This window comes from Giraffa tippelskirchi, chromosome X (assembly GCF_054371585.1).
Source record: "Giraffa tippelskirchi isolate mGirTip1 chromosome X, T2T-mGirTip1v1.2.pri, whole genome shotgun sequence".
NCBI lineage: Eukaryota > Metazoa > Chordata > Mammalia > Artiodactyla > Giraffidae > Giraffa > Giraffa tippelskirchi.
In genome coordinates, this window is record NC_137289.1 from 91,298,213 (window position 1) to 91,320,625 (window position 22,413).

Genomic DNA, 22,413 nt, shown 5'->3' on the forward strand with positions numbered 1-22,413 from the left:
GAGTCCCTTGGACTGCAAGGAGATCCAACCAGTCAATCCTAAAGGAAATCAGTCCTGAATATTCATTTGTGACTGATGCTGAAGCTCCAATACTTTGGCCACCTGATGAAAAGAGCTGACTCATTAGAAAAGACCCTGATGATGGGAAAGATTGAAGGCAGGAGGAGAAGGGGAAGACAGGACGAGATGATTGAATGGCATTGCTGACTGGATGGACATGAGTTTGAGCAAGCTCTGAGAGATGGTGAAGGACAGGGAAGCCTGGCGTGCTGCAGTCCATGGAACTGCAAAATGTCGGACATGACTGAGCAACTGAAAAACAACAACCAGGTGTGCATGCTGCTGCTGCTTTGTTGCTTCAGTCGTCTCTGGCTCTGTGTGATCCTTTGGACTGTAGTCCTCCAGGTCCTCTGTCCATGGAATTCTCCAGGCAAGAGTAGTGGACTGGGTTTCCATGCCCTCCTCCAGTGGATCTTTCCAGCCCAGGGATGGAACCTAGGTCTCTTGCAATGCCGGAGGATTCTTTACCACCAAGCCACCAAGGAAGCCCCCAGGTGTGTATATTTAGTTCTATAATATTTTATCAATGGCATAGATTCCTGTAGACACATCACAGTCAAATTACGGATAGTCTCAACATTCCTGTTTCATGCCAGAGCCAAGTTAGTGATCCATTCCAAGGATTTATCACGTTGCTCTTCTATAACCAGACCTACTATCCTCCTGCCTCCTTCCTCTATTTCAACCTTAACCTAAAATTTTATTTCAAAAATATCATTTAAGTGTAGTAATACACTGTGTAACATTTTCTTATTGGCTGTTTTTCCCCCCATTCAGCATAATTACTTGGATATTCATTCAAGTGGCTTCATGTGTCAATAATTTGTTCTATTTTATTGCTGAGTAGTACGACTTTAATCTTTATTCTTTTATCATTCACCAATTGAAAAACATCCAGGCTAATTCCAGTTTTACACTATTACAAATAAAGATGCTATGTTCATTAGTTTATAGGCTTCTTTGGGAACATTAGTTTTCTTTCTTTCTTTTTTTTTTTTTTTTTGAAATAAATGCCTAGGCATTCAATTGCTGGATCAAGTGATGGCCACACTTTAGTTTTTAAGAAACTGTCAAACTATTTTCCATAGTGGCTGTAATATCTTGCAGTCCAATCAAAATTGTGTGAATGACTGGCACATCTTTGTCATCATTTGGTATTGTAAATATTTTTTAATTTTAGTCATTCTGGTACATATATGGTGATATGGCATTGTGGTTTCGTCTGCATTTCCCTGATTGAAAATTATATTGAACATCTTTTCATCTGTTCATTTGCCATCTGTGTATCTTTAGTAAAATTTCTTTGTATTCCCTATTTTCTAATCGGATATTTTTCTTTGCTGTTCAGTTTTTTTTAAAATAGTTTCTTTGACAGAATTCACGTATCGTCCAACTCACTCATAAAGTATGCAGTTTAATGAGTTTTCTTATATTCACAGACATGTATAATCATTATCATTCAACTTTAGAATATTTTCATCAATAAAGAAAAGAATAAAATATTTTTTAAACTGTTTCCTCCTATTCATTTTCCTATTTGCCTTACCCAACTTAGATCCAAGCACACACTAAGCTACTTTCTGAAACACCTAGGGTTCTTACTTCAATCTAGGTTTAAAAAAATTTTTTTGGCCATGCTGCATGACATGGTGGCATGAAATATCTTAGTTTCTAACCAGGGATTTAACCTGTGCCCATTGCATTGGAAGTGCAGAGTAGTAACCACTGGACTGCCAGGGAAGTCCAACTCTAGTCTACTTTCTGTCTCTATGCATGCTATATGCTCAGATGCTAAGTCATTATTTAATCTTTGTGATCCCATAGACTGTAATCCACCAGGATCCTCTGTCCATGGGATTTCCCAGGCAAGAATATTGGGGTGGATTGCCATTTCCTTCTCCAGGGGATCTTCCTGACCCAGAGATTGAACCTATGTCTCTTGCATTGGTAGACAGATGTTTTATCACTGAGCCACCTGGGAAGCCCACTGTTTCTATAGATTTCACTATTGTGAAATTCCTGTGAATGAAATCACATAGTATGTGGTCTTCTGTGACTGATTTTTTTTTTCTTTATGGAGCATCTCCAGCAAAGCTTTGTTTTAATGTTGCTTTGTCTGATAATACTATAACCACTCCAGTTTTCCTGTTGTTTGCATAATATATAGTTTAGCTATTTTAGTTTCAATTTGTGCTTTTCTAATCAAAATTTGGTTTCCTATAAACAACGTACAGTTGGATCATGTTTTTAACCTTCTGTTTAAATTATTTGTACCATTCACATTTAAAATTGTTACAAATATAGTTGGATTTACCTCTGCCATCTTTTTTTTTTAAATAAATTTATTTATTTTAGTTGGGGGCTAACTACTTTACAATACTGTAGTAGTTTTTGCCATACATTGACATGGATCAGCCATGGGTTTACATGTGTTCCCCTTCCTGGACCCCCCACCCACCTCCCTCCCCATCCCATCCCTCTGGGTCATCCCATTGCCCCGGCCCTGAGCATTTGTCTCATTCATCGAACATGGAATGGTGTTCTGTTTCACATATGACAATATACATGTTTCAATGCTACTCTCCCAGAACGTCCCACCCTCACCTTCTCCCTCAGAGTCCATAAGATTGTTCTATGCATCTGTGTCTCTTATTCTGTCTCGCATATAGGGTTATCGTTACCATCTTTCAAATTCTATATATATGCATTAGTATACTGTACTGTTGTTTTTCTTTCTGGCTTACTTCACTCTGTATAATGGGCTCCAGTTTCATCCATCTCAGTAGAACCGATTCAAATGTATTTTTTTAATGGCTGACTAATATTCCATTGTGTATATGTACCACAGCTTCCTTATCCATTCGTCTGCTGATGGACATCTAGGTTGCTTCCATGTCCTGGCTATTGTAAACAGTGCTGCGATGAACATTGGGGTACACGTGTCTGTTTCAATTCTGGTTTCCTTGGTGTGTATGCCCAGCAGTGGGATTGCTAGGTCATATGGCAGTTCTATTCCCAGTTTTTTAAGGAATCTCCACACTGTTCTCCATAGTGGCTGTACTAGTTTGCATTCCCACCAACAGTGTAAGAGGGTTCCCTTTTCTCCACACCCTCTCCAGCATTTATTGCTTGTAGACTTTTGGATAGCAGCCATTCTGACTGGTGTGAAATGATACCTCATTGTGGTTTTGATTTGCATTTCTCTGATAATGAGTGATGTTGAGCAACTTTTCATGTGTTTGTTAGCCATCTGTATGTCTTCTTTGGAGAAATGTCTGTTTAGTTCTTTGGCCCATTTTTTGATTGGGTCATTTATTTTTCTGGAATTCAGCTGCAGAAGTTGCTTGTATATTTTTGAGATTAATTGTTTGTCTGTTGCTTCGTTTGCTATTATTTTCTCCCATTCTGAAGGCTGTCTTTTCACCTTGCTTATAGTATCCTTTGTTGTGCAAAAGCTTTTAATTTTAATTAGGTCCCACTTGTTTATTTTTGCTTTTATTTCCAATATTCTGGGAGGTGGGTCATGGAGGATCCTGCTGTGATTTATGTCTGAGAGTGTTTTGCCTATGTTTTCCTCTAGGAGTTTTATAGTTTCTGGTCTTACGTTTAGATCTTTAATCCATTTTGAGTTTATTTTTGTGTATGATGTTAGGAAGTGTTCTAGTTTCATTCTTTTACAAGTGGTTGACCAGTTTTCCCAGCACCACTTGTTAAAGAGATTGTCTTTTCTCCATTGTATATTCTTGCCTCCTTTGTCGAAGATAAGGTGTCCATAGGTGCGTGGGTTTATCTCTGGGCTTTCTATTTTGTTCCATTGATCTATATTTCTATCTTTGTGCCAGTACCATACTGTCTTGATGACTGTGGCTTTGTAGTAGAGCCTGAAGTCAGGCAGGTTGATTCCTCCAGTTCCATTCTTCTTCCTCAAGATTGCTTTGGCTATTCGAGGTTTCTTATATTTCCCATCTTTTTGTTTTCCATATCTTTCATATCTTTATTATTATTCTCCTCTTCCTTCACTAACTTATTTGTGTTGAGTGAATATTTTCTAATGTAGCATCTAATTTCATTAATGATTTTTTCTTAATATTTTTGAATTATTTTTTAGTGGTTGCTTTTGTGTTCACCATATCTCTTATAAGAACCAGTTTCAGATCTTTATTAAATTCCAGTGTTATATACTGAAATGTTATGCTTGTATACCTATATTGACTTTTCTTCTTTGTTATATTTTGGTATACATATTACTTCTATTGACACTATGAATGCAATAATATATGGTTATAATTATTGTTACCTATTTATGTCATTAAATTGCCTATTATGTCATTTTCTAAGCCCATTGCAACTTTGTTTATATCCAATTATTCTGTGCTGTTATTGGCAAATATATTATGCATTCATTAATTTCTGTGTATAACAGACCAAGTAATACGTTATATATAATATGTTTATATATAAAATGAATTGTTTATATTTACTCCTATATTTTACTACTTTTTTCTCTTAACACATTTAAAAATCAGTATTCTAAAACAATATATATAGGAGGAGATCAAGATAGCACAGTAAGAGGATGCTGAGCTCACCTCTCCCCATGAACACATCAAAAATACATTTACGCTTGGAACAATTCTCACTGAATACAAACTGTAGACTGTCAGAAAGACTTTTACATAACCATGGCTATAAGAAAAGGTCAACATGGAGTTGGATAGGAAGGGAAGAGAAACAGATTGGAACCTATGCTCCTAGGTGAGGACACAGAAGAGGAGAGGGATATCTTGGGTTCAGAGATCCTACCTCAGGAAGTGAGCAGTTTGAACTATGCATTGGGCACCACAACCGTGGGGTATGGCACCAGGAGTATGAGTCACCTTAGCTGGTTTGAAGACCAGTAGGACTTACTAGAGGGATGAAAGAAACTGAGATTGCGCTAGTGAAGAACACACATATGCTTACTTACACCCAGGTACAAGGAGGAGGGAGAAGATTGAAAGTGCCTGCAACTCTGGCCATTTTCCCGTGACCACCTCAGCATATGAGTTCCTCCTCTGGCACTGAGTGCCTGCTCTGGAACATTTAGCCCAGAGCAGCTCCACACTAGGGCAAGGGCTAACGTTGCCAAAGAGAGTGCAGTTTGGGAGGACAGAGCCAAATGAAACTTGGCACAGCATCCAAATAAGGCAAGGGTGTCCATTACTGGCACTCACTTGGCAGCAGGGTAGGAGAGGTTTGGAACTCTGACTAATGGGCCAGGACCCCCAAGCATGTGTGTAGGCCAATGCTGAGGACCCACTCTGGCCCTATTGGCTCTGGCACAGCTTCATAAAAGGGAGAGGCCTGCCACTACTGAAGAGAGTATGCAATTGTTAGAGATGGAGCAGTTTGGACTTGGCACAACAGCCAAACTGAGCAAGAATGATCATTGCTGGCATTCTTGGTGGCATCAGATAGGGAGCAGTCTGGAGTTCACTGGTGTTCTGGGACTGCTACAGACCAGGTCACATCCCATGCTGAGCACGCACTCTGGCCCCTGTTTGGACCAGTGCTGTTCCCCTCTGGTGAGAAAGTGCTATGTCTGGGTGGAGAGAGAGCTCACATATTGAGGGAATAAACCAGATCAGATGTGATCCTCAGGGTTTCAGCTTCAGCACCTTAAGACCTAGTTCTGTCCGTGATAGGTTAGAAAAGAAACTCTGGTTTACACCTGGATCTCGATATAACCGTTCTGTCTCCAGCCCTACCACCCATCAAGGTGATAGCTGTCAGTCAACATTGGGGCAAGAAGTGACCCATTCTAACTTCAGATCCAACACTCCCAATTCCTAAAATATTAATGAAACAGAGGTAATTTACCAGATAAATGATTCAAAAAAATAGCAATAAGTATGCTAACTGAAATAGGGAAAAGAATAGATGGACATGGGGAGAAGTTTAACAAGGAATTAAAAAATACTAAAATAAGAACCTGTCAAGCTGAAGAATACAATAACCAAAATAAAAATCACACAGAATAAATAAAATGCAGACTATATGAAACAAGAGAAAAATAAGTGATCTGGAAAACAGAATAATGGAAATCACCCAATAAGAACAACCAGTAAATAAATAAATGAAATGATATTTTATATGACTTTGGGGACAATATCAAGCATTATTGGATGTCAGAGACAATGGCTGAAAATTTACTTGATGAAATGATGGCTGAAAACTTCTGAAACCCAAAGGAAATAGATACCCTGGTACAAGAATTGCAGAGATCACCAAAAGATAGACCCAAAGAGACCTACATCAAGACATGTTATAACTAAAAGGACAAAAGTTCAAGGCAAAGAGAGATTTCTAAAGGCAGAAAAAAAAAGATTCACGCCCAAGGGAATCCCCATAAGGCAATCAGAATATTTTTCTGCAGAAACTTTGCAGGCCATAAAGAAGTGGCATGACATATTTAAAGTGCTAAAAAGGAAAAACCTACAAACTAGGATACTCTGTGCAGCAAGTCTAACATTCAGAATTAAAGGAGATATAAGGAACTTCTTAGACAAGAAAAAGCTAAGAATTTATCACTATTAAACTGACCCAATGAAAAGTGTAAAACTGTCTTCTCTAAGTGGAAAAGAAAAATTTACAATAAGAAGTAAGAATTCATAAGACATCCCACTGGTAAAGGCAAATATATAATAAAGACTATGGAACAATCAATTTATAAAAGCTAGTATGAAGATTAAAAGACAAAAATTATAAAACTGACCATCTACAATAAAGAGGTAGCAAAAAATATGAAGATGTAAAATATTATATCAACAACAAAAGACATGGAGGTAAGTAAAAATGTAGAGCTCTGATAATATTTTTGAGTTTAACTGTCAGTTTAAAACAAGTAGCTTTATTCATAAGACAATGTATAAAACAATAGATGAAGCCAAAAGAAGAAGAAAACTACAAAAGCAACCATAAAATAAGATAAAATGGCAATAAGTACATACCTACCAAAAATCACCTTTAGGACACGTGATCACCTCCTCTTGTGAGAAAACTGAAATCAGAAATAAGTTTTGAATGATAATCAATAGGAAGATGCAGGAGTCAACCAAAAAAGATACCCCACATCCAAAAACAAAGGAGAAACTGCAATAAGATGGTAGGAGGGGCACAATCATGATAAAATCAATTCTTATACCCACTAGGGGGGTGATTCACAAACTGGGGAATAATAATACCTAAGAAGTTCTCCTACTGTTGTGAAGGTTCTGAACCACACATCAGGCTTCCTAGCCTGGGGATCTGGCAAAGGGACTGGGGAACCCTAGGGAATCTGACTCTGACAGCAAGATTTGATTACAGGAGTCCCATGGGACCCTGGGGGAAATAAAGACTCCACTTTTGGAGGGCAAAAACAAAATCTTGTGCACACTGAGACCCGGGGGAAGGGAGCAGTGACCCCACAGGAGACTGAACCAGACCTACCTGCTAGTTTTGAGGCTCTATAGTGGAGATGTGGGTCAGAAGTGGCTTGCTGAAGGAATGGGGGCACTGGGAGCAGAAGTACTGGAAGGAGGCTCTTGGCATAAGTCCTCTTAGAGGTTGACATTAACCCTATTATAGAGCCCCTAGACCCCAGAGCTGGGTTGCCTCAGGCTAAACAACTAACAGGGAGAGAGCACAAACTCATCCATCAGTAGATAATAAGATTAAAGTTTTACTAAGTACAGCCCTGACCACCAGAGCAGGATTCAGATTTTGCCACCACCAGTACCTCCCAACAGGAAGCTTACAGAAGTCTTTTAGCCTCATCCACCAGAGGGAAGACAGAAGAAATAAGAAGAATCACAATCCTGAAGCACCTACAATGGAAACCACTTTACAGAAAGTTAATCAGAATGAAAAAAGCAGAGGACTGTATCCCAGATGATGGGACAAGATAAACCTCCAGGAAAGCTGCTAAATGAAATGGAGATAGGCAACCTTCCAGAAAAAGAATTCAGAATAATGATAGTGAAGATGATCCAGGATTTCAGAAACAGAATGGAGATGATGTATGAAATGTTTACCAAAACCAAGTGGAACTAAGTAACAAACAAAGAGAGATGAACAATACACTAGGAATCAGTGCAGAATAACTGAGGTAGAAGAATGGATAAGTGACCTTGAGGACAGAATGATGGAAATCACTGCCACATAACAGAATAATAAAAAAAAAAAGAATGAAGAAATGAAGACAGCCTAAGAGACCTCTGGGACAACATTAAATGCACCAACATTTGCATTATAGAGGTCCCAGAAAGACAAGAGAGAGAGAGAAAGGACATGGAAATATTTGAAGAAATAATAGCTGAAAAGAAATAGTCAACCAAGTCCAAGAAGTGCAGAGAGTCCCAGGCAGGATAAATCCAAGAAAGAACACATAGAGACACATGGTAATCGAAGCGACAAAATTAAAAACAAAGATAAAGTATTGAAATCAATAAGGAAAAGACGACAAATAACATAAAAGGGAACTCCCATAAGGTTATCAGCTGATTTTTCAACAGATACTCTACAAGCCAGAAGAGAATGTCATCATACATTTAAAGTGATGAAAGGGAAGAACCTACAACCAAGAAAACTCGACAAAGGAAGAATCTCTTTCAGATTTGATGGAGAAATCAAAAGTTTTCAGACAAGAAAAAGTTAAGAAAATTCAGCAGCACCAAACAAGCTAAAAAACTTCTCTAGGCAAGAAACACAAAAGAAGGAAAAGATCTACACAAAATAATTAAGAAAAAGGTAAGAAGATCATATGTATTGATAATTACCTTAAGTGTAAATGGATTAAATGTACCAACCAAAACCATAGACTGCCTGGGTAGATGAAAACCTGTGCATGTATGCACTTCCACTTACCACATCTCTCTACTCAACCCCCCACATTGTGTGTAATTATTTTATATTGTTAGGTTAATCACGTTTCAATTATGGCTTGCAATTTTAATTATCTTTTATTTTAGTTCTGGCTATTGATTGCGAAAATTGATAAACATCTTCTACTATGGTGATTATGTAGTTATTATTTGCTTGATATCATTGTATCATGATTGGTCGGCAGAAAATAATAGAATTCTATATTAATAAACTGAAATGAAAGTAAAACTGTTAGTCATTTGGTTGTGTCCCACTCTTGGTGACCCCATGGACTGTAGCTTGCCAGGCTCCTCTGTCCATGGGATTCTCCAGGCAAGAATACTGGAGTGGGATGCCGTTTCCTTCTCCAGGGGATCTTCCCAACCCAGGGATCAAACCCAGGTCTCTGGCATTGCAGGCACATTCTTTACCATCTGAGCCACCAAGGAAGTCCAATATCAGTAAAAATACCATTACTAGAAAAACCTGTAATCACATTTTAAAATTTAGATGCATATCAGAATTATCTTGGAATTTTTTGAAAAATATAAATGCCCAGATATTGCTTTTTTCCCAAAGCTCCAGATGTGTTTCTAATGAGCAGCCATGTTTAAAAACAACTGGACTATATGATGATCATTTACTTTTATCTAATTTGCTTCACTTTTTCTATTTCATATTTAGTGCTACTATTTCATTTAGATTTAGTTTATGTTTTACAATTTCTCCATCTCTTTTTCTGTTGTTCTTTGTCAAGACTTCATCCAGCAAAGTAGAAAAGCTTGTGTGTGTGTGTGTGTGTGTGTGTGTGCTGTTCTTAGTTGCTCAGTCCTGTCTGACTCTTTGCGACCCCACGGACTGTATCCCGCCAGGCTCCTTTATCCATGAGAATTCTCTAGGCAAGAATACTCTAGTGGGTTGCCATACCCTCCTCTAGGGAACCTTCCCAACTCAGGGATCAAAAACGAGGTCTCCCACATTGCAGGTGGATTCTTTACCATCTGAGCCACCAGAGAAACCCAAGAATACTGGGGTGGGTATCCTATCCCTTCTCCAGGGGATCTTCCCATCCCAGGACTGAACCGGGGTCTCCTGCAATGCTGGCAGATGCTGAGCTACCAGGGAAGCCCATATGTTTATAGTATGCATAATATAGTATATGTATTTTACAAAACTTATGAATTTTTACCTAGCTAAAAATTATATTTTGATTCCATTTTCTTGACTTAGTATGAACAGAATGCTAGATTTCTAATTTATATTCACTTAAAACTTTGATATAATTCCAGATATTTTGGCATCTAGTATTTCTGCTAACAGTCTAGAAAGTTTATTATGTAATGATTTAAAAAATTTGAATGAGACTTGAAACTTCTATTCCAGTTCTGAGAATATAAAGAAATACTATGTTTTTTTAAAAAAGAAATCAACATGTCACACAGTAATTTTAACTAAAGTACAGATTTTGTTCAAATTTCACAAAATTTTATGTATGTCTATTATTTGTTTTCATATCTTATTCAAGACTCCACGTTGCATTTAGTTGCATTGTGCAACTTGAGCTGCATGCAACAAATTTTGATAAATTCTCTTTACATTTCTATTCTATTGCAAACACTTTCTAATGTTCCTTTTTATGACTTCTTAGATACACCTATCATTTAAAAGTGGGCATTTAATTTCCAAATGCATGGGTTTTAAAATTATCTGTGATATTAATTTCTAATTTGAATATAATTTCTCATTTAAATGCTTTCTTCGCTTCAATTACTCTCAGTATTTTTTCAGTCTTCTAACTTTATTGAGGCTTTCAGTAGCTAAGTCAAACATCTCTCTTGGTAAATGTCACATTGCACTTGAAAATATGTGCATGCAGGCATGCTAAGTCACTTCATTCTTGTTCGACTCTTTGTGACTCTATGGACTCTAGCCCTCCAAGCTCTTCTGTATGGGATTCTCCAGGAAAGAATATTGGAGTGGGTTGCCATGCCCTCCTCTAGAGGATTTTCTCAATCCAGTGAGTGAACCTACATCTCATGTATCCTGCATTGGCATTGGGGTACTTTACCACTAGTGCCACCTGGGAAGTCCCTTGAAAAATTTGTGGGATTTTTAAAAAAATATCTTTTGATATTGACTTCTAACATAATTACACAGTGATAAGAGAACAGACTCTATGCTTTCAACATCTTTAGATCATGAATTCTTTTGCACCTTATTCTTTGTCCCTAGAAATGTTCCAGTGTCTCCTAGTTTATAGCCTATGGGAAAGTGAATATAATTTGTATCCCACCATTGTGTGAAAATTGTATAAATCTTAATTATGCAGAATTGGCTAAAACTCATCTTTAAATATCAATGAATAAATGCTCATATCAAAATGAATAAGATGGCCGATTGCATATGAAAATCAGAACTATCTATATGCTGCTTACAAGAGACTCACTTCAGATGTAAAGATACATAAGGACTGATAGTGAGGGGATGGAAAAAATATTTCATGCAAATGGAAATAACAAGAAAGCAAGGATAGCAATACTCAGACTAAGTAGACTTTAAAATAAAGTCCACAAGAAAAGATAAAGACAAGCATTATAAAATGATGAATACAAGATCAATACAAGAAGATAATATTATACTCATTAATATATGCTCCTAATTATAGGAGTACCTTAATGTATAAAGCAAATAATAACAGACATAAAAGGAGAAATTGAAAATGATACAGCAATAGTAGGGAATTTTAGCACCTCACAGATATCAATTGACAGATAAATGCAGAGAGAAAATCAATAAGGCAGCAAAGGTCCTAAATGAAATAATACACCATTGGGCTTAACAGATATGTACATGACATTCCATGCAAAAACAGGAGAGTATAGGTTCTTTTCAAGTGCACAAGGAATTTCTCCACTATAGATTCAATGTTAGGCCACAAAACAAGTCTTAAAATGTTTCAGAGGATAGAAATTTTATCAAGTAGTTTTTCAAACCAGAATTGCATGAAACAAGAATTCAATTACAGAAAGAGAAATGGGAAAACACAAATACTTGGAGACTAAACATAAAAGACCAAATCAGTTGGTTACTAAAAGACCAATCAGTTAATGAACAAATGAAAGAGGAAATCAACAAATCCTTTGAGACAAATTGAAATCAAAACACAACTTTCCAAAATCTATCAGATGCAGCAAAAGCAGTGCAAAGAGGGAAGTTGACAGTAATCCAGGTCTACTCAAGAAATAAGAAAAATCTCAAATAATGAAACTTACCATGCAAAGAATTTAGAAAAAAATAAGAATAAATGTGGCCCAAAGTCCGCAGAAGGAAGGAAAGAATAAAGATCAATGAGGAAATAAATAAAACAGAGGCCAAAATAAAAGAAACTATCAGTGAAAGAAAGAGCTATTTTCTTATAAGACAAACCAAAGTGATAAGCCTTTGGCCCTGCTCATGTGAAAAAAAAAAGGAGAAGCCCCAAATTTGTTGTTCAGTCAATCAATCATGTTTGACTCTTTCCTAACCCATGGACCACATCACACCAGGCTTCCTGTCCTTCACTATCTCCTGAAGTGTGCTCAAACTCATGTCCATTAAGTCAATGGTGCCATCTAACCGTCTCATTCTCTGTTGTGCTCTACTCTGCCTGCCCTCATTTTCCTTACATCAGGGGATTTTCCAATGAGTCAATTCTTCACATCAGCTGGCCAAAGTATTGGAGCTTCAGTTTCAGCATCATCCTTCTAATGGATATTCAGGGTTTATTTCCTTTAGGATTGACTGGTTTGCTATCCCTGCTGTCCAAGGGACTCTCAAGAGTCTTCTCCAGCACCAAAATTTGAATGCATCAATTCTTCATTGCTCAGCCTTCTTTATGGTTCAACTCTCACATCTGTACATGACTACTGAAAAAACCATAGCTTTGACTATATGGGCCTTTGTTCACAAAGTGACGTCTCTGTTTTTTAATACACTTTCTGTCATAGCTCTTGTTCCAAGGAGCAAATGTCTTTTAATTTCATGCCTGCAGTCACTGTCTTCAGTGATTTTGGAGCCCAAGAAAATAAAGTTTGTCACTGTTTCCATTTTTCCCCACATATGTGCCTTGAAGTGATGGAACTGGATGCCATGATCTTTGTTTTTTGAACGTTGAGTTTTAAGCCAGCTTTTTCATTCTCCTCTTTCATCCTCATCAAGAGGTTCTTTATTTCCTCTTCACTTTCTGCCATTAGGGTGGTGTCATCTGAATATCATAGGTTATTCATATTTCTCCTTACAATCTTGATTCTAGCTTGTGATTCATCCAGTCCAGCATTTTCACATGATGTACTCTGCATAGAATTTAAATAAGCAAGTTGATAATACACAGTGTTGACGAACTGCTTTGTCAATTTTGAACCAGTCCATTGTTCCATGTCAAGTTCTAACTGTTGCTTCTTGACCTGCATACAGGTTTCTTAGGAAGCAGGTAAGGTTGCCTTGTATTCATATCTCTTTAGGAATTTTCCATAGTTTGTTATGATCCACACAAAGTCTTTAGTGTAGTCAATGAAGCAGAAGTAGATGCAATTGAGAGCAATCACAACCAATATCACATAGATATAAAAATTCATGAGCAAATACTAAAACCAGTTATATGTAAACAATTAGACAACTGAGAAGAATTAGATACATTTCTAGAAACATATTGCCTGGAGAATCCCAGGGACAGGGGAGCCTGGTGGGCTTCCATCTATGGGGTCGCATAGAGTCGGACACGACTGAAGCGACTTAGCAGCAGCAGCAGCTAGAAACATATAATCATCACAGACTGAATCATGAAAAATAAGCAATATGAAGAGACCAATCAGTGTTATTGAAATTGAATTAGGGAAAAAAAAAAAAACTCCAGCAAAGAAACATCCAGAACTGAGCCACTTCAGAGAGGATTTCTTCCAAAGATATAAAGACGAATACTTATTCTTATCAAGCTATTCCAAAAAAATTAAAGCAGTGAAAGTGAAAGTCATTCAGTCATGTCTGACTCTTTGTGACCCCATGGGCTATACAGTCCATGGGATTCTCTAGGCCAGAATACTGGAGAGGGTAGCCTTTCCCTTCTCCAGGGGGAACACTCCCAAATTTATGATATGATGCCACCATTACCTTGATACCAAAACCAGACAAAGACATTACCCCCAAAGAATTTGCATACCAGTACTCCTAATGAACATAGGTGAAAAATTCCTCAACAAAATATTAGCAAACTAACCTCCCAATATATGTAAAGTATTATGGTCAAGTGGGATGTATTCCAAGAATCAAGGATGGTTAAATATCCACAAATCAACCCATGTGCTACACCACATCAACAAAAGAATAATAAAAATCACTTTATCACCTCAACGGAGGTAGAAAAAGGCATTTGACAAAATTCGACATCCATTCATGGAATAACACGCAATAAAGTTGATACAGAGGGAACATACCTCATTATAATACAGGTCATACTTGACAAACCCAAAGCTAACACTATATTCAATGGTGAAAAGCTGAAAGCTTTTTCTCTAAAATCATGAACAAGAGAAAGATGTCCACTCTCATCATATCTATTTAACATAGTACTTGAAGCTTTTAAAAATCACACAATCAGACAAGAAAAAGAAATATAAGGCAGGGAGCTCAGGGCCAGTGCACTGGGATGACCCTGAGGGATGGGGTAGGGAGGGAGGTGGGAAGCGGGTTCAGAATGTGGACACATGTACACCCATGGCTGATTCACATCAATGTATGTCAAAACCCACCACTACATCATTGTAAAGTAATTAGCCTCAAATTAAAATAAATAAATTGATTTTTTAATAAAAGAAAGAAATATAAGGCATCCAACTTGGAAAGTAAGAAGTAAAACTGTGTCACTATTGGCAGATGACATGACACTATTTATAGAAAATCTCAAAGTCTCTACCAAAAAACTATTATTACTAATCAATGAATTCAGTAAAATTCAAGACAGAAGATTAATATACAGAAATTTGTTGCTTTCCCATACATTAATAATGAACTATCCAAGACAAAATATGAAAAAAACAAACCCATTTAAAATCCTACCTAAAAGAATAAACACAAAGGAAAAAAGCCCTGTATTTTGAAAATGATAAGATATTGATGAAACTGAAAATGATACAGAGAATTAATGTTCCATATTCATGGATTGCAAGAATGAATATTGCTTTAATTACCACACTAAACAAAATAATCTACATATGTAATGCAACCACTATCAAAATACCCATAACATTTTTCACTGAAGTAGAATAAATAATCCTAAAATTTATATGAAACAACAAAAGACCCTGAATTTCCAAAGCAATCTTGAGAAAGAGAACAAAGCTGGAGTACCATGTGCCAAGACTTCAGACTACACTACAAAGCTATGTTAATCAAACCAGTATTCAGTTCAGTTCAGTGGCTCAGTTGAGTAAAAACAGACATATAGATCCTTGGAAAAGAATACTAAATACAGAAATAAACCGACCCACTTATGGTCAATTAGTATATGACAAAGGAGGCAGGAGTATACAGTGGGGAAAAGAAAGCCTCTTTAATAAGTGGTCTTGAGAAAACTGGGCAGTTACAGTTAAAATAATTGAATTAGAATATTTTCTCACACCATACGCAAAAGAAAATAAAAATGAATTAAAATCCTAATTTTAACACTGCAAGTCATAAGACTACTAGAGGAAAACATATAACACTCTTTGACATAAATTGTAGCAATATTTTTTAATAATAAGTCTGTCTACTATGGCAAAGGAAACAAAAGCAAAAATAAATGGGACCCAATTTAAAAGTTTTTCCACAGTAAAAGAAACCTTTGACAAAAAAAGATAATCTACTGAATGGAAGAATGTATCTGCATGTTATATAAACAGTAGAGATTGGAATATATGCAGTTCATAAGACTCAACATCAAAAAACAAACGACCCAGTCAATAAATGGAAAAAGATCTGAATAGACATCTTTCCTAAGAAGACATACTGATGACCAGGAGGCTTATGAAAAGACATGCAACATTTCTAATCCTCATTTCAGTTCAGTTCAGTTCAGTCTCTCAGTCGTGTCCGACTCTTTGAGACCCCATGAATCGCACCACGCCAGGCCTCCCTGTCCATCACCAACTCCCCAAGTCTACCCAAACCCATGTCCATCAAGTCGGTGATGCCATCCAACCATCTCATCCTCTGTCATCCCCTTCTCTTCCTGCATCCAATCCCTCCCAGCATCAGGGTCTTTTCCAATGAGTCAGCTCTTCGCATGGAGTAGCCAAAGTATTGGAGTTTCAGCTTCAACATCAGTCTTTCCAATGAACACCCAGGACTGATCTCCTTTAGGATGGACTGGTTGGATCTCCTTGCAGTCCAAGGGACTCTCAAGAGTCTTCTCCAACACCACAGTTCAAAAGCATCAATTCTTCGCTGCTCAGCTTTCTTCACCGTCCAACTCTCACATCCATAGATGACCACTGGAAAAACCATAGCCTTGACTAGGCGGACCTTTGTTGGCAAAGTAATGTCTCTCCTTTTAAATATGCTATCTAGGTTGGTCATAACCTTCCTTCCAAGGAGTAAGTGTCTTTTAATTTCATGGCTGCAATCATCATCTGCAGTGATTTTGGAGCCCCCCAAAATAAAGTGTGACACTATTTCCACTGTTTCCCCATCTACTTCCCATGAAGTGATGGGACCAGATGCCATGATCTTAGTTTTCTGAATGTTGAGCTTTACGCCAACTTTTTCACTCTTCTCTTTCACTTTCATCAAAAGGCTCTTTAGTTCTTCTTCACTTTCTGCCATACGGGTGGTGTCATCTGCATATCTGAGGTTATTGATATTTCTACTGGCAATCTTGATTCCAGCTTGTGCTTCATCCAGCCCAGCATTTCTCATGATGTACTCTGCATATAAGTTAAATGCGCAAGATGACAATATACAGCCTTGACGTACTCCTTTTCCTATTTGGAACCAGTCTGTTGCTCCATGTCCAGTTCTAACTGTTGCTTCCTGACCTGCATACAGGTTTCTCAAGAGACGGGTCAGATGGTCTGGTATTCCCATCTCTTTAAGAATTTTCCACAGTTTATTGTTATCCGCACAGTCAAAGGCTTCTAATGCTCAGGAAAATGAGATATCACGATGAGATATCACCTCACACCAGTCAGAATGGCTATCATCAAAAAGATTACAAATATCAAATGTTGGTAAGGACTGAAAAAAATGGAAACCCCTAGTACACTGTTGGTGGGAATGTAAACTGGTTGGGCCACTATGGAAACAGTATGGTGGTTCATCAAAAAAGTAAATATCAAGCTACCATATCATCCAGCAATTCTACTCATCAGTACATATTTAAAGAAAATTAAAACACTTTTTCCAAGTTCTGGCTATTGTAAATCAGGTAAACTTCAATAAAACTGCATACAATTTATATAACAATTTTATAATGTATAATATGATGCATAATATACACTATATGTAGATGATACCACCCAAATGGCAGAAATGAAGAGGAACTAAAGAGCTTCTTGATGAAGGTGAAAGAGGAGAATGAAAAAACTGGCATCTGGTCCCATCACTTCATGGCAATAAATGGGAAAAATGGAAACAGTGACAGACTTTATTTTCTTGGGTTCCAAAATCACTGCAGCCATGAAATTAAAAGACGCTTGCTCCTTGGAAAAAATCTATGTCAAATCTCGGCAGTGTATTAAAAAGCAGACATCACTTTGTGGACAAAGGTCCGTATAGTCATAGCTATGATTTTTCCAGTAGTCATGTATGGATGTGAGAAGGCTGAACCCCAAAGAATTGATGCTTTTGCACTGTGGTGCTGGAGAAAACTCTTGAGAGACCCTTGGACTTCAAGGAGATCATACTAGTCAATCCTAAAGGAAATCAACCCTGCATGTTCTTTGGAAGGACTGATGCTGAAGCTGAAGCTCCAACACTTTGGCCACCTGATGTGAAGAGCCAACTCATGAGAAAAGACCATGATGCGGGAAAGATTAAAGGCAGAAGGAGAAGGGAACGACAGAGGATGAGATGGCTGGATGACATGAGTCTGGGCAAACTCCAGGGGATGCTGAAGGACAAAGAAGCTTGGCAAGCTGCAGTCCATGGGGTCTCAAAGAGTCAGATATGACTTAGTGACTGAACAACAATAAATATACAATTTTAGACAGTTGTATATGTAACATCAAGCATATATGATGTGTGTATATATATATATATATAATTTTAAACAATTGCTATTTAAATGAATTAAGAGAAAAATGAGTAAAGTATGTATTAATGGTGTCTACTACAATTACATAAGCATACCTACAAATATCTTCTTCTGCTTCATGCAAATTTAAATTACCAAATTATCATCTGAGGTCAATTCTTTCCAGCCTGAAAAACATTTTTAGGTGTTTTTCATAAGGCAAGTCTTCTATCAATGAGTTTTCTCAATTCTTTTTTATCTGTATAGTATTTCTCTTGCCTTAATTTTTAATATTAATTTTTCTGTATGTAGGCTCCTTGGTTGAAAGTATTTTTCCTTGAACACTTTGAATACATCATCCTACTGCCTTTTGGCTTTCATAGTTTCTGCTGAGACATCAACTTTTAACCTTATTGGGGTTCTTTTATGATAGAAATATATATATTTTTTCTTTTTCAGTGTTCAAGATTTTCTTATTGTTGCTGATTTTCAGCATTTTACCATCACATGTATGTTTATCAGTCTCTTTGAGTTTATCCCACTTGGTCTTCATTGAGCTTCCTAGATATGTATGTTATCATTGTAAAAATAAATTTGAGAAGTTTTCAGTTAGTATTTCTTTCAATAATTTTCTTCACCTTATTTCTCCCCTCTCCTTCTGTTATCCCCATTAGGCACATGTTAATTTTCTCAGTGTTGTCTTACCAAGCTCTGTTGATGTTTCTTCATTCCTTTTTCTCTGCTCTTTAGCTCTGTTAATCTGTCCATTTATTTTCAATTTGCTAATTCTTTTTATTGCCTGTCAAATCTGTTGTTTAACCTCTCTAGTAAGAATTTTATATCAGGTATTGCAATTTTATTTTATTTTATTTTCCTTTTTATTTGTTTTGTCATACATTGACATGAATCCACCATGAGTGTACATGTTTTCCCCTTCCAGAACCCCCCTTCCACCTCCCTCCCCATCCCATCCCTCCAGATCATCCCGGCGCACCAGCCCCAAGCACCCTGTATCATGCATTGAACCGGGACTGGCGATTTGTTTCACATATGATAATTTACATGCTTCCATGCCATTCTCCCATATCATCCCGCCCTTGTCCTCTCCCACAGAGTCCATAATACTGTTCTATTTATCTGTGTCTCTTCTGATGTCTCACATACAGGGTTATCTTTACCAATTGACTAACTACCATATATATGTGTTAGTATACTGTATTGGTGTTTTTCTTTCTGGCTTACTTCACTCTGTATAATAGGCTCCAGTTTCATCCACCTCATTAGAACTGATTCAAATGTATTCCTTTTAATGGCTGAGTAATATTCCATTGTGTATATGCACCACAGCTTCCTTATCCATTTGTCTGCTGATGGGCATCTAGGTTGCTTCCATGTCCTGGCTATTATAAACAGTGCTGCAATGAACATTGGGGTACACATGTCTGTTTCAATTCTGGTTTCCTCAGTGTGTATGCCCAGCAGTGGGATTGCTGGGTCATATGGCAGTTCTATTTGCAGTTTCTTGAGGAATCTCCACACTGTTCTCCATAGTGGCTGTACTAGTTTGCATTCCCACCAACAGTGTAAGAGGGTTCCCTTTTCTCCACACCCTCTCCAGCATTTATTGCTTGTAGACTTTTGGATAGCAGCCATTCTGACTGGTGTGAAATGGTACCTCATTGTGGTTTTGATTTGCATTTCTCTGATAATGAGTGATGTTGAGCATCTTTTCATGTGTTTGTTAGCCATCTGTATGTCTTCTTTGGAGAAATGTCTGTTTAGTTCTTTGGCCCACTTTTTGATTGGGTCGTTTATTTTCCTGGAATTGAGCTGCAGGAGTTGCTTGTATATTTTTGAGATTAATTGTTTGTCTGTTGCTTCGTTTGCTATTATTTTCTCCCTTTCCGAAGGCTGTCTTTTCACCTTGCTGATAGTTTCCTTTGTTGTGCAAAATCTTTTAAGTTTAATTAGGTCCCATTTGTTTATTTTTGCTTTTATTTCCAATATTCTGGGAGGTGTGTCATAGAGGATCCTGTTGTGGCTTATGTCGGCGAGTGTTTTGCCTATGTTTTCCTCTAGGAGTTTTATAGTTTCCGGTCTTACATTTAGATCTTTAATCCATTTTGAGTTTATTTTTGTGTATGGTGTTAGTAAGTGTTCTAGTTTCATTCTTTTACAAGTGGTTGACCAGTTTTCCCAGCACCACTTGTTAAAGAGATTGTCTTTTCTCCATTTTATATTCTTGCCTCCTTTGTCAAAGATAAAGTGTCCATAGGTGTGTGGATTTATCTCTGGGCTTTCTATTTTGTTCCATTGATCTGTATTTCTGTCCTTGTGCCAGTACCATACTGTCTTGATGACTGTGGCTTTGTAGTAGAGCCTGAAGTCAGGCAGGTTGATTCCTCCAGTTCCATTCTTCTTTCTCAAGATTGCTTTGGCTATTCAAGGTTTTTTGTATTTCCATACAAATTATGAAATTATTTGTTCTAGTTCTCTGAAGAATACCGTTGGAAGCTTGATAGGGATTGCATTGAATCTATAGATTGCTTTGGGTAGTATGCTCATTTACACTGTATTGATTCTTTTGATCCATGAACATGGTGTATTTCTCCATCTATTTGTGTCCTCTTTGATTTCTTTCACCAGTGTTTTATAGTTTTCTATATATAGGTCTTTTGTTTCTTTAGGTAGATATATTCCTAAGTATTTTATTCTTTTCGTTGCGATGGTGAATGGAATTGTTTCCTTACTTTCTCTTTCTGTTTTCTCGTTGTTAGTGTATAGGAATGCAAGGGATTTCTGTGTATTAATTTTATATCCTGCAACTTTACTATATTCATTGATTAGCTCTCGTAATTTTCTGGTGGAGTCTTTAGGGTTTTCTATGTAGAGGATCATGTCATCTGCAAACAGTGAGAGTTTTACTTTTTCTTTTCCAATCTGGATTCCTTTTATTTCTTTTTCTGCTCTGATTGCTGTGGCCAAAACTTCCAAAACTATGTTGAATAGTAGTGGTGAGAGTGGGCACCCTTGTCTTGTTCCTGATTTTAGAGGAAATGCTTTCAGTTTCTCACCATTTAGGATAATGTTTGCAGTGGGTTTGTCATATATAGCTTTTATTATGTTGAGGTATGTTCCATCTATTCCTGCTTTTTGGAGGGTTTTTATCATAAATGGATGTTGAATTTTGTCAAAGGCTTTCTCTGCATCTATTGAAATAATCATACGGTTTTTATTTTTTAGTTTGTTTATGTGGTGTATTTCATTGATTGATTTGCAGATATTGAAGAATCCTTGCATCCCTGGGATAAAGCCCACTTGGTCATGATGTATGATCTTTTTAATATGTTGTTGGATTCTGTTTGCTAGTATTTTGTTAAGGATTTTTGCGTCTATGTTCATCAGTGATATTGGCCTGTAGTGTTCTTTTTTTGTAGCATCTTTGACAGGTTTTGGTATTAGGGTGATGGTGGCCTCATAGAATGAGTTTGGAAGTTTACCCTCCTCTGCAATTTTCTGGAAGAGTTTGAGTAGGATAGGTGTTAGCTCTTCTCTAATTTTTTGGTAGAATTCAGCCCTGAGTCCATCTGGTCCTGGGCTCTTGTTTGCTGGAAGATTTCTGATTACAGTTTCAATTTCCGTGCTTGTGATGGGTCTGTTGAGACTTTCTATTTCTTCCTGGTTCAGTTTTGGAAAGTCATACTTTTCTAAGAATTTATCCATTTCTTCCAAGTTGTCGAATTTATTTGCATATAGTTGCTGATAATAGTCTCTTATGATCCTTTGTATTTCTGTGTTGTCTGTTGTGAGCTCTCTGTTTTCATTTCTAATTTTGTTGATTGGATTCTTCTCCCTTTGGAATTGCAATTTTAAAGTTCAGAATTTACTTTTGGTTCTTTTTAAAAATTTGATTCTTTAAATTTTTTTTAAAAAATCCTATCTATTTATGCTTTATCTTTTTTAATTGAAGTATAGTAGATTTACAATCTTGTGCCAATTTCTGATGTACAGCAAGATGACTCAGTTTTAAACACATATATATTATTTTAAAAATGTTATTTTCCATTGTGGCTTATTGCAGGAGATTGGATATAGTACTCTGTGCTATACAGTTGGACCTTTTTGTTTATCCATTCTAAATGTAATACTTTGCACTGACCAAAGCCAAATTCTCAGTCCATCAGTCTCCCTCCCCCAACCCCCCTTGGCCAACACAAGTCTGATCT